General features: G+C 42.4%; 1 long non-coding RNA gene across 1 annotated transcript; it reads right to left on the bottom strand.

Moving 5' to 3' along the window:
- Positions 1-1,776: 1,776 nt before the first annotated feature.
- Positions 1,777-5,824, bottom strand: LOC146196039 (uncharacterized). The gene is made up of 2 exons (XR_014706069.1): positions 4,702-5,824; positions 1,777-4,236 (listed from the first exon to the last, which is right to left on the bottom strand). It is a non-coding gene; the product is annotated as an uncharacterized LOC146196039 (long non-coding RNA).
- Between the last annotated feature and the right edge of the window lie 5,984 nt (positions 5,825-11,808).

The raw sequence follows: 11,808 nt of genomic DNA, 5'->3' as shown, positions 1-11,808 counted from the left end.
TAATACTGTATGATTTGTATTGGCTTTGCCATCCCCTGTGTGCTCTTCCAGCAATGCATAATGTCCAACGTGCAACTAACATCCACTCTCTACACTCTGACTCAAAAACATGCTCAAATGAACCTCACCTGAATACGGGCATAAATATGGGAATAAAGCATGGAATTTACTTTTTCGATATTCTGATTGCATATCATTGGAAAACTAAACGTGATGGCTTGTTTAAATGAGCGTATGATTTGCAGCTAGTGTGTCTTGTATGCATGGTTTTTCCAACAGGTTGCAGTATAGCTTCTGTCCTTTATTTTGGCAAAACATGCACACTTTAAGAGGCCTGCTACTCACGCAACACATTCCCTGTAGCTTTAAACAGCTCGCCATTGACTAACAATTGGTGTATTATTTGCTTTCGGTACTTTTTGGCATTTTTTTTACATGCACCTGACATCAAGCCTTGCTTATAAGAAAAATGAAAATTACAATATACAAAACAATACAAAATTTATTTACAGCACTCCACACTCTACAATACACAGCCTAAAAAATGAAAGGCTGTCACATTCAAGTAATTACAGTATTGTACTTGTACAGCTCATCGCCATATCTGAAAGGTGGCACGGCCTTGGAAACCAAAGAAGAGAAATTAGTTATACAAAGCAAGGGAACACAAGATAGGGTCAAAAACCCATTCTCCAAGTGTTTGGCCCAAGATAACCCCAGCACCAGCAAAGCAAGCACCCACTGTTTTACCAAAGAGTACCCAACACCACTGAGGATTGGTCCCCAAATGCTCAAACCACTAGGCTGCAACTACAGTCAAGGGATGCTATGCGTTCCGCAGTATTACCAGTATCAAAGTGATGTCGTATGTGCCAAGAGTTGATGTATTTAAATTTTCGTTTCTGCCTAAAACAATCATTGAATGAAACAACCTTGACCGAAGCGTATTTGAAAAAACTTGTTCTTTAAAACTTTTGATAAAGAGTTGGAAATTTGTTGGGCCGCCTAAATGTACATTACCCACCCTGTAACAGCCCGGAAGGGCTAACAGTACTTGCAAATAAATAAATAAATATGGAACTCGTCATTTAAATGGCAGTCGGCACCTGCGACAGAGCAAGTATTCCCTGATTCTGTTATGGACAGGGCAAAGGTAGTTATAGTGTGTGTAAGAATGATTTTATCTGTGCATAAATGCCTGCCACACCTAGAATGCTCCCTTTATGCAGTCTACCAAAAAGCAGAAATGTTTGTCTCAGGAAGACAAGCCTTAAGCATTATTTCAGCAAGTCACTCAATGTGACGGCTATCAGGCAAACCAGCACAGCACTTGAAAACTTCATGCTCTAAAAACAATTGTGGGGACACGCAAGCTCAGCATTTACCGCTATGACACAACAGCTTTTATGGCTCCTGTCTGCAGACTCTCATTCGTGTGAATCGACTTTGCTACTGCTAACACCTAGTATTTATTCTATGATACATATCAGTAGCGTATACCTGTAAGTTATCCAATTATGTGGAAGACCACTTGTCTAGATACCTATAAAGCCCACTGTAACCGAGCTGTACGGATGCGTTTCCATGGCCTAAGGGTTGCCTGTCTTATTATCCAAAGATCCTGCAAGGTTTATCACCTCACACATTCATCTCAAAGGTGAAGCCAGAGACATCACATTGAGTACTCGGCCATGTCACCTGTCTGAAATGTGCCCAAGATTTTCCCCTCACAACGTCACATTTTGTGCAGAAAAGAGGCTTTAACGTTGCTGCATCAAAAAAAAAAGCAAGAAGCCAATAGCTGAACATCTACGCTACATTAGGCTCTGCTGGCTCGCAAGACATTTGACCACGGTGCCAACAGCCAAGTTATAGATGTAGCTGTGGCAGAGGCTGTACCACAGAAACAACAGAAGAATGTGGTCAAGATAAAATGAAATCGCTTTGTTCACAAATTCTTCAATACATCATGAAAAAGAATGGCTCACTTATGGATAGTATGACGTCTACTGTGTTCAATAGGATTGTATCTTCAGGAAGTTATCTTTTGAATGCAATCTTAAGAATATATTGTGGTGTTCAATTTAGGCTGTACACATAGCAGACGTGCAAAATATGGAACACATTCTGAGGGTTAAATGCAGAGAGGATTGCTGAAGCTGATATAATAGGAAAGCATAGGGATACTAGATAACGTAGAAAACAAATGTGACAATAGGATAGGTGTAAGTGAAACTAGTGCAGCTGTCACTTATGAGAGCAAAAAGTTATACAACTCAGTACTAGCACAATGGTACAAAATGTTGAAAAGTGATGATGAAACAAAAGTGTCCTTGAAAGTGCTTCCACATAAATGAGATGAAAGTGATTGGCATAAAATGTCTGCCCCTTCCTTAAAATTCTCAATTTAAAGCTCACAAAGAACAATGAAGATAAGGCTACAAAAGCAACTAACAGAAAAAAAAATAATGAAGCAGTTATACACAGCTGCAATCATTCGATAAACATCTCGAGTGATGAAGCCATGCTTCAGTGGCTTAGAGCATGAATATGTGAGCTTTACCAACCCTCCTTTAACATATGTGAGTGCCGGAGGGCATGTGGCAGCAGCAAGAATGTGTCAAGAAGCAACTGGCCCAGATAGCAGCCTCATAATAGGGGTATGGAAGGTCTACACACAACGCTATCATGGAGGGAGATATTTTATGGAACAAGATATGTAGCAATGTACAAAAGGAGCAAAGCATTTTGTAGAGCTGCAGTCAAAAATTTATGAAGGACAATCTTATCAAAAAGATTTTATTTCATTCCTGCGCTTGTGCATCATTATTGTGACTATGGGTTATATAGTGAACATGAAATGTCAAGAAATTTATCTCGTACACAAATGAATGCATTCTTTCCCCTGCGAAGCCACCTTCAAGAACTTTTGCCAGTGGGTACACATGCACATCAATATCACCTAGTTACAAAACAGAGAAGTCAATAGTTGCCTTTGTAAAAAAAAATGAATACAAAAATGTTCATTGATAGCCGAGCCACACAAATGATGCAGAGGTTAAACAGGTTATCTGGGATCTTGATTAACATGACTAAAAAGCATCGGTAATTGCAGTGCAAAGTGAAAATGGCAAATTTTGCAAAAGTGGAATCTAAAATTGCCAAAATGGGTTGACAAGTTGGCGGGGCCCTCATTTTTCGTGCATACAACAATGAAAGACAATGACCACCAAATAGATGCACAGATTAGCCTTGGGAAAACTAGTTGATTGCTGTTCATCTACGTTCAGCATATGAAGGAAGCAATAGAAAACAAGCATAAAGGCAACCAAATACAAAGAAGCACAGCTCGCTTCACTCTACAGTTCGTGGAAAAACACAGTGGGCACCTCACGTTTCACCCTAGTAGCACACAAGATAGGTGTAACGAAATGGACTCTGCTATGGTAAACGACTGCAGACACATCCACCAGGGTACACGTATGTCAAATATTCTCACTGAAGTAGTATGTCGCAGACTGCTTGCTTGCCACAAACACCAAAGTGAATTGTGAACTATATGTGCATGCACGTCCTACTCAGAATGGCACTTCTGGAGGTAGAAGGAGAACGTTTTTGTACCTTCCTGCGTTTCATTGACATGAAGCACTTAATAAAATGCACACTGAGTTTAAGCAGAACACAAAAAAGCAAAGTATACAACAAAGAATGACAGCTCTCAGCGAGGGCCACAGCACTTGTAGAATACACTCAGTATGTCTACAGATGGTAGACAAAAAATTATAGCACCAAAGAAAGGTTTGGTTTGGTTTGTGGGGTTTAACGTCCCAAAGTGACTCAAAGTGACATTGATCACTTGTGGCATATATCAAAATCATGACAGCGAGTGAAAATCTCAAGTGCAGGTGATCAAGTTGTTCTTGTCCAAGTTAATATAAATGTTGCATGTCCTCTTCCTTGTACTTGTCGATGTTCCTGCTGCGATTACCATTTGCAGGTGGCGTCAATGTCATGTGATCTGCACGCACTACAAGCTGTAACGATCTTCAAAAAGAGCTGTCCATCTGCATAGCACTTCACATCTGATGTGGCCGTCCAGGGACAAGGCGTGGCCTCCCAGATTATACAAGCCTAGCAGAGAGGTTAATGATGTTGAATATGGCCCCAGGACTTCTCGCCCACATGATGACTCGGATCGGAAGTGCTGCAATGGCTGCACAAGGTCCACACGATCACCTGCAAATGTTTAGTGCCTAAATTATATGCGAATAAAATATCAAACACGCATGGCACAGGAACATTCAAAATCATCAATGCTGCAAGCTAAGCTGCGGTAAAGTGTAATCTATGAATGCAAGAAATGGTCAGTGCAATACCTAAGTGAACCATTTCCGTAACAGGTAAAGACGGGTTGGTGGCGGAAATTGTAGTGCGAAGGTTAACTTTTTTCTATTTTGCAACTAAAGGAACGACTTATATCAGGCGATTTCACATTACTTTCCTTTCTCGGTCGTCGAAACCATTAGCCAAGAAATCTTGACAACTACGAGCACACTCAGTTTCTTTTTTTTTTTTTTTTTTTCGCCGCATGCGTCCTGTAAGTATTCCTTTAATCTTCAGTCATTTCCCGCCTGCGCACAACTTGAATGCGAATGACGCTGTATGAACAGTCACCTTTGCAGGTTTTCCTATTGCGCTTACCTCTATGATGCTCGACGTGCTGCAGCATTTCCAGCAGATTGACTGCGTTGCCTTGCTGGCCGACACCCATCGAGAAGCCCGACACATTCCAGGAGCTCGTTGCTCGGCCGAACGAATACATTTCGTGCCATCCTACATCAGAGGCGTTCACCACTGCCGATTCCACCCGAAACACCCGAGCGCAGAGCAATTCTCGCCTCGGAGTTTGCAAAGCCGCCACACTACACTCCTCAGATCTGACTGTACTGACGAGCTATCTTTCAAGGCAATTTGACAGCATTGCTGTGCTGCTGCAAATCCTCGATCACTACTTGCAGACGACGAACTGCACGAAGACCACTCGTAAGCGTACCTCCCTCCATGGCCGCCGCCATTGCTGGGTTATTATAACCGCGCAGACCAATAATTTCTTACCATGGAAGAAAGGGTTTGAAATAAGAAAGCAGTTAGCGCCGTCACGCGGCCGCACGCTTCTGCCCCATTAGAGATTGTCTCAAACGTCCTTTATTTCATACGCGCTCATAATTTGCCTTTCTATTCCGTTTAAAAAGCCATACAAGGTGTATATAAAGTTATCCTTTTACTTTTAATAACAAGCTAAGAAACTACGGTAGGCTAACGGCTGCATAAATCAGCTTGCCTGTCGCCATAGTCTCATTAGCATAATTCGGGCACCTCGCCACTCGGCGAAATTATGGCGGCCAAACGTCAGCATTTTCGGTAATGGCGGCACGTCAGTTACGTCATGACGCGTCAATTTGACGTAATCTAAATATGCTTGCGTATCACGTGTTTCACGTGACATAGCTCCAGCCAATCAAATTTGAGCATCCGCTCCTTCCCAGTATGCCATTATTTTCATCACATTGGTTAATCGAGCGTAAGTGTTCTCCAAACCACCATCAGTAACTTTGCTTCCACTCCAAAATCATTCGTATTTGTCATCCAGGCAACAAGGATAGCTCCGGTTGAAATCAATTTTCACGGCTACGTCATTTTGACGTAACCGCTAAAAGTGCTTGCCTCAACTGATGGTTTCGCGCCACAAGTTTGAAGCACGTGACTCTTTTCTGAGCCAATCAGAAAGACAATATGGCGCCGCCAGGGGAAGGCGAATATCGAGGATCGGGCCCCAGGGGCCCGATCCTCGATATTCGCCTTCCCCTGGCGGCGCCATATTGTCTTTCTGATTGGCTCTGAAAAGAGTCACGTGCTTCAAACTTGTGGCGCGAAACCATCAGTTGAGGCAAGCACTTTTAGCGGTTACGTCAAAATGACGTAGCCGTGAAAATTGATTTCAACCGGAGCTATCCTTGTTGCCTGGATGACAAATACGAATGATTTTGGAGTGGAAGCAAAGTTACTGATGGTGGTTTGGAGAACACTTACGCTCGATTAACCAATGTGATGAAAATAATGGCATACTGGGAAGGAGCGGATGCTCAAATTTGATTGGCTGGAGCTATGTCACGTGAAACACGTGATACGCAGGCATATTTAGATTACGTCAAATTGACGCGTCATGACGTAACTGATGTGCCGCCATTACCGAAAATGCTGACGTTTGGCCGCCATAATTTCGCCGAGTGGCGAGGTGCCCGAATTATGCTAATGAGACTATGGCGACAGGCAAGCTGATTTATGCAGCCGTTAGCCTACCGTAGTTTCTTAGCTTGTTATTAAAAGTAAAAGGATAACTTTATATACACCTTGCATGGCTTTTAAACGCAATAGAAAGGCAAATAATGAGCGCGTATGAAATAAAGGACGCTTGAGACAATCTGTAATGGGGGCAGAAGCTTGCGGCCGCGTGACGGCGCTAACTGCTTTCTTATTTCAAACCCTTTCTTCCCATGGTAAGAAATCATTGGTCTGTGCGGTTATGATAACCCAGCAATGGCGGCGGCCATGGAGGGAGGCATGAAGGGAGGTACGCTTTCATTATAGTGAACTAGAATATATATTCTAGTTCACTATAGCTTACATGGAGGAAAGAAAGAACTTGTACGCTTATGAGTGGTCTTCGTGCCGTTCGTCGTCTGCAAGTAGTGATCGAGGATTTGCTGCAGCACAGCAATGCTGTCAAATTGTCTTGAAAGATAGCTCGTCAGTACAGTCAGATCAATCATCTGACGAGGAGTGTAGTGTGGCGGCTTTGCAAGCTCCGAGGCGAGAATTGTCCTGCGCTCGGAATGTTGAACTGTTGAGCTACTGGTGCTTCGGGTGTGATCGCCAGTGGTGAACGCCTCTGATGTTGGATGGCACGAAATGTATTCGTTCGGCCGAGCGACAAGCTCCCGGAATGTGTCGGGCTTCTCGATGGGTGTCGACCAGCAGGGCAACGCAGTCAATCTGCTGGAAATGGTACAGCACGTCGAGCATCACAGAGGTAAGTGCAATAAGAAAACCTGTAAAGGTGACTGTTCATACAGCGTCATTCGCATTCAAGTTGTACGCAGGCGGGAAATGACTGAAGATTAAAGGAATACTCACAGGACGCATGCGGCGAATCCGATATTTTTAATCAGCACTTTGCGTTGCTTTTAGCTGCATATTTCTACGACGCATTATAATTTTCTTCAACTTCTCTACACTGCACGAACTTAAAAAAAAAAAAAAAAAAAAAAAAAAAAAAAAAAAAAAAAAACTGAGTGTGCTTGTAGTTGTCAAGATTTCTTGGTTAATGGTTTCGACGACCGAGGAAGGAAAAACAAGTGAAATCGCCTGATATAAGTCGTTCCCTTAATTGCAAAAAAAGAAAGAAAAAGTTAGCCACAATACAATTTCCGCCACCAAGCCGTCTTTACCTGTTACGGAAATGGTTCACTTAGGTTTAGGTTTTGCACTGACCATTTCTTGCATTCATAGATTACACTTTACCGCAGCCTAGCTTGTAGCTTTGATGATTTTGAATGTTCCTGTGCCATGCGTGTTTGATATTTTATTTGCATATAATTTAGGCACTAAACATTTGCAGGTGATCGTGTGGACCTTGTGCAGCCGTTGCAGCACTTTCAATCCGAGTCATCATGTGGTCGAGAAGTCCTGGGGCCATATTCAACATCATTAACCTCTCTGCTAGGCTTGTATAATCTGGGAGGCCACGCCTTGTCCCTGGACGGCCACATCAGATGTGAAGTGCTATGCAGATGGACAGCTCTTTTTGAAGATCGTTACAGCTTGTAGTGTGTGCAGATCACATGACATTGACGCCACCTGCAAATGGTAATCGCAGCAGGAACATCAACAAGTACAAGGAAGAGGACGTGCAACATTTATATTAACTCGGACAGGAACAACTTGATCACCTGCACTTGAGATTTTCACTCGCTGTCATGATTTTGATATATGCCACAAGTGATCAATGTGCACATTCTTACTGCTTCATGTTCGATAGCATACTGCTGAAAAGCCGTCCAAGTCTTAATTTTTTCTGTGGTTTTGAGATATAACCATCTCTTTGGTGTACATTTTGTTGATAGCATGTGCAAGAACCAAGTTCAGCTTTGGGGTGGCGCAGTGGTTACGGCGCTCGACTATTGTTCCCAAAGACGCGGGATCGAATCCCGGCCTCGGCGGCCGCTTTTCGATGGAGGTGAAAAGCAAGGCGCCCATGTGCTGTGCGATGTTAGTGCACATTAGTGCGATGTTAGAACCCCAGGTGGTCGAAATTTCCGGAGCCCTCCACTACGACGTCTCTCATAGTCTGAGTCGCTTTGGGACGTTAAACCCCACAAACCAAACCAAACCTTTCCTTGGTGCTATAATTTTTTGTCTACCATCTGTAGACATACTGAGTGTATTCTACAAGTGCTGTGGCCCTTGCTGAGAGCTGTCATTCTTTGTTGTATACTTTGCTTTTTTGTGTTCTGCTTAAACTCAGTGTGCATTTTATTAAGTGCTTCATGTCAATGAAACACAGGAAGGTACAAAAACGTTCTCCTTCTACCTCCAGAAGTGCCATTCTGAGTAGGACATGCGGGCAGCAACAGTTCACAATTCACTTTGGTGTTTGTGGCAAGCAGGCAGCCTGCGATGTACTACTTCAGTGAGAATATTTGACATACGTGCACCCTGGTGGATGTGTCTGCAGTCGTTTACCATAGCAGAGTCCATTTCGTTACACCTATCTTGTGTGCTACTAGGGTGAAATGTGAGGTGCCCACTGTGTTTTTCCACAAACTGCAGAGTGAAGCGAGCTGTGCTTCTTTGTATTTGGTTGCCTTTATGCTTGTTTTCTATTGCTTCCTTCATATGCTGAATGTAGATGAACAGCAATCAACTAGTTTTCCCAAGGATAATTTGTGCATCTATTTGGTGGTCATTGTCTTTCATTGTTGTATGCACGGAAAATGAGGCCCCCGCCAACTTGTCAACCCATTTTGGCAATTTTAGATTCCACTTTTGCAAAATTTGCCAGTTTCATTTTGCACTGCAATTACTGATGCTTTGTAGTGATGTTAATCAAGATCCCAGATAACCTGTTTAACCTCTGCATCATTTGTGTGGCTCGGCGATCAATGAACATTTTTGTATTCTTCAGTTTTTTCACAAAGGCAACTATTGACTTCTCTGTTTTGTAACTAGGTGATATTGATGTGCATGTGCACCCACTGGCAAAAGTTCTTGAAGGTGGCTTCGCAGGGGAAAGAATGCATTCATTTGTGTACGGGATAAATTGCTTGACATTTCATGTTTCACTATATAACTCATAGTCACAATAATGATGCACAAGCGCAGGAGTGAAATAAAAACTTTTTGATAAGATTGTCCTTCATAAATTTTTGACTGCAGCTCTACAAAATGCTTTGCTCCTTTTGTGCATTGCTACATATCTTGTTCCATAAAATACCTCCCTCCATGATAGCGCTGTGTGTAGTCCTTCCATACCTCTATTATGAGGCTGCTATCTGGGCCATTTGCTTCTTGACACATTCTTGCTGCTGCCACATGCCCTCCGGCACTCACATATGTTAAAAGAGGGTTGGTAAAGCTCACATATTCATGCTCTAAGCCACTGGAGACTGGCTTCATCACTCGAGATGTTTATCGAATGATTGCAGCTGTGTATAACTGCTTCATTACTTTTTTTCTGTTAGTTGCTTTTGTAGCCTTCATTGTTCTTTGTGAGCTTTAAATTGAGAATTTTAAGGAAGGGGCACAAATTTTATGCCAATCACTTTCATTTCATTTATGTAGAAGCACTTTCAAGGAAACTTGTGTTTCATCATCACTTTTCAACATTTTGTACCATTGTGCTAGTACTGAGTTGTATAACTTTTTGCTCTCATAAGTGACAGCTGCGCTAGTTTCACTTACACCTATCCTATTGTCGCATGTGTTTTCTATGTTATCTAGTATCCCTATGCTTTCCTATTATATCAGCTTCAGCAATCCTCTCTGCATTTAACCCTCAGAATGTGCTGCATATTTTGCACGTCTGCTATGTGTACAGCCTAAATTGAACACCACAATATATTCTTAAGATTGCATTCAAAAGATAACTTCCTGAAGGTACAATCCTATTGAACACAGTAGACGTCATACTATCCATAAGTGAGCCATTCTTTTTCGTGATGTATTGAAGAATTTGTGAACAAAGCGATTTCATTTTATCTTGACCACATTCATCTGTTGTTTCTGTGGTACAGCCTCTGCCACAGCTGCATCTATAACTCGGCTGTTGACACTGTGGTCAAATGTCTTGCGAGCCAGCAGAGCCTAATGTAGCGTTGATGTTCAGCTATTGGCTTCTTGCTTTTTTTTTTTTTTGATGCAGCAACGTTAAAGCCTCTTTTCTGCACAAAACGCGACGTTGTGAGTGGAAAATCTTGGGCACATTTCAGACAGGTGACATGGCCGAGTACTCAGTGTGATGTCTCTGGCTTCACCTTTGAGATGAATGTGTGAGGTGATAAACCTTGCAGGATCTTTGGGTAATAAGACAGGCAACCCTTAGGCCATGGAAACGCATCCGTACAGCTTGGTTAGAGTGGGCTTTATAGGTATCTAGACAAGTGGTCTTCCACATAATTGGATAACTTACAGGTATATGCTACTGATATGTATCATAGAATAAATACTAGATGTTAGCAGTAGCAAAGTCGATTCACACGAATGAGAGTCTGCAGACAGGAGCCATAAAAGCTGTTGTGTCATAGGGGTAAATGCTGAGCTTGCGTGTCCCCACAATTGTTTTTAGAGCATGAAGTTTTCAAGTGCTGTGCTGGTTTGCCTGATAGCCGTCACACTGAGTGACTTGCTGAAATAATGCTTAAGGCTTGTCTTCCTGAGCCAAACATTTCTCCTTTTTGGTAGACTGCATAAAGGGAACATTCTAGGTGTGGCAGGCATTTATGCACAGATAAAATCATTCTTACACACACTATAACTACCTTTGCCCTGTCCATAACAGAATCAGGGAATACTTGCTCTGTCCCAGGTGCCGACTACCATTTAAATGACGTTGAGTTCCATAATCTTTGATACTGGTAATACTGCGGAACGCATAGCATCCCTTGACTGCAGTTGCAGCCTAGTGGTTTGAGCATTTGGGGACCAATCCTCAGTGGTGTTGGGTACTCATTGGTAAAACAGTGGGTGCTTGCTTTGCTGGTGCTATCTTGGGCCAAACACTTGGAGAATGGGCTTTTGACCCTATCTTGTGTTCCCTTGCTTTGTATAACTAATTTCTCTTCTTTGGTCTCCAAGGCCGTGCCACCTTTCAGATATGGCGATGAGCTGTACAAGTACAACAATACTGTAATTACTTGAATGTGTGACAGCCTTTCATTTTAGGCTGTGTATTGTAGAGTGTGCAGTGCTGTAAATAAATTTTGTATTGTTTTGTATATTGTAATTTTCAGTTTTCTTATAAGCAAGGCTTCATGTCAGGTGCATGTAAAAAAAAATGCCAAAAAGTACCGAAAGCAAATGATACACCAATTGTTAGTCAACGACGAGCTGTTTAAAGCTACAGGGAATGTGTTACGTGAGTAGCAGGTCTCTTAAAGTGTGCATGTTTTACCAAAATAAAGGACAGAAGCTATACTGCAACCTGTTGGAAGAACCATGCATACAAGACGCACTAGCTGCAAATCATACGCT

Source organism: Amblyomma maculatum, chromosome 3 (genome assembly GCF_055883805.1).
Source record: "Amblyomma maculatum isolate TAMU_Amacu chromosome 3, ASM5588380v1, whole genome shotgun sequence".
Lineage (NCBI taxonomy): Eukaryota > Metazoa > Arthropoda > Arachnida > Ixodida > Ixodidae > Amblyomma > Amblyomma maculatum.
This window is presented reverse-complemented; position numbering and strand designations above follow the sequence as displayed.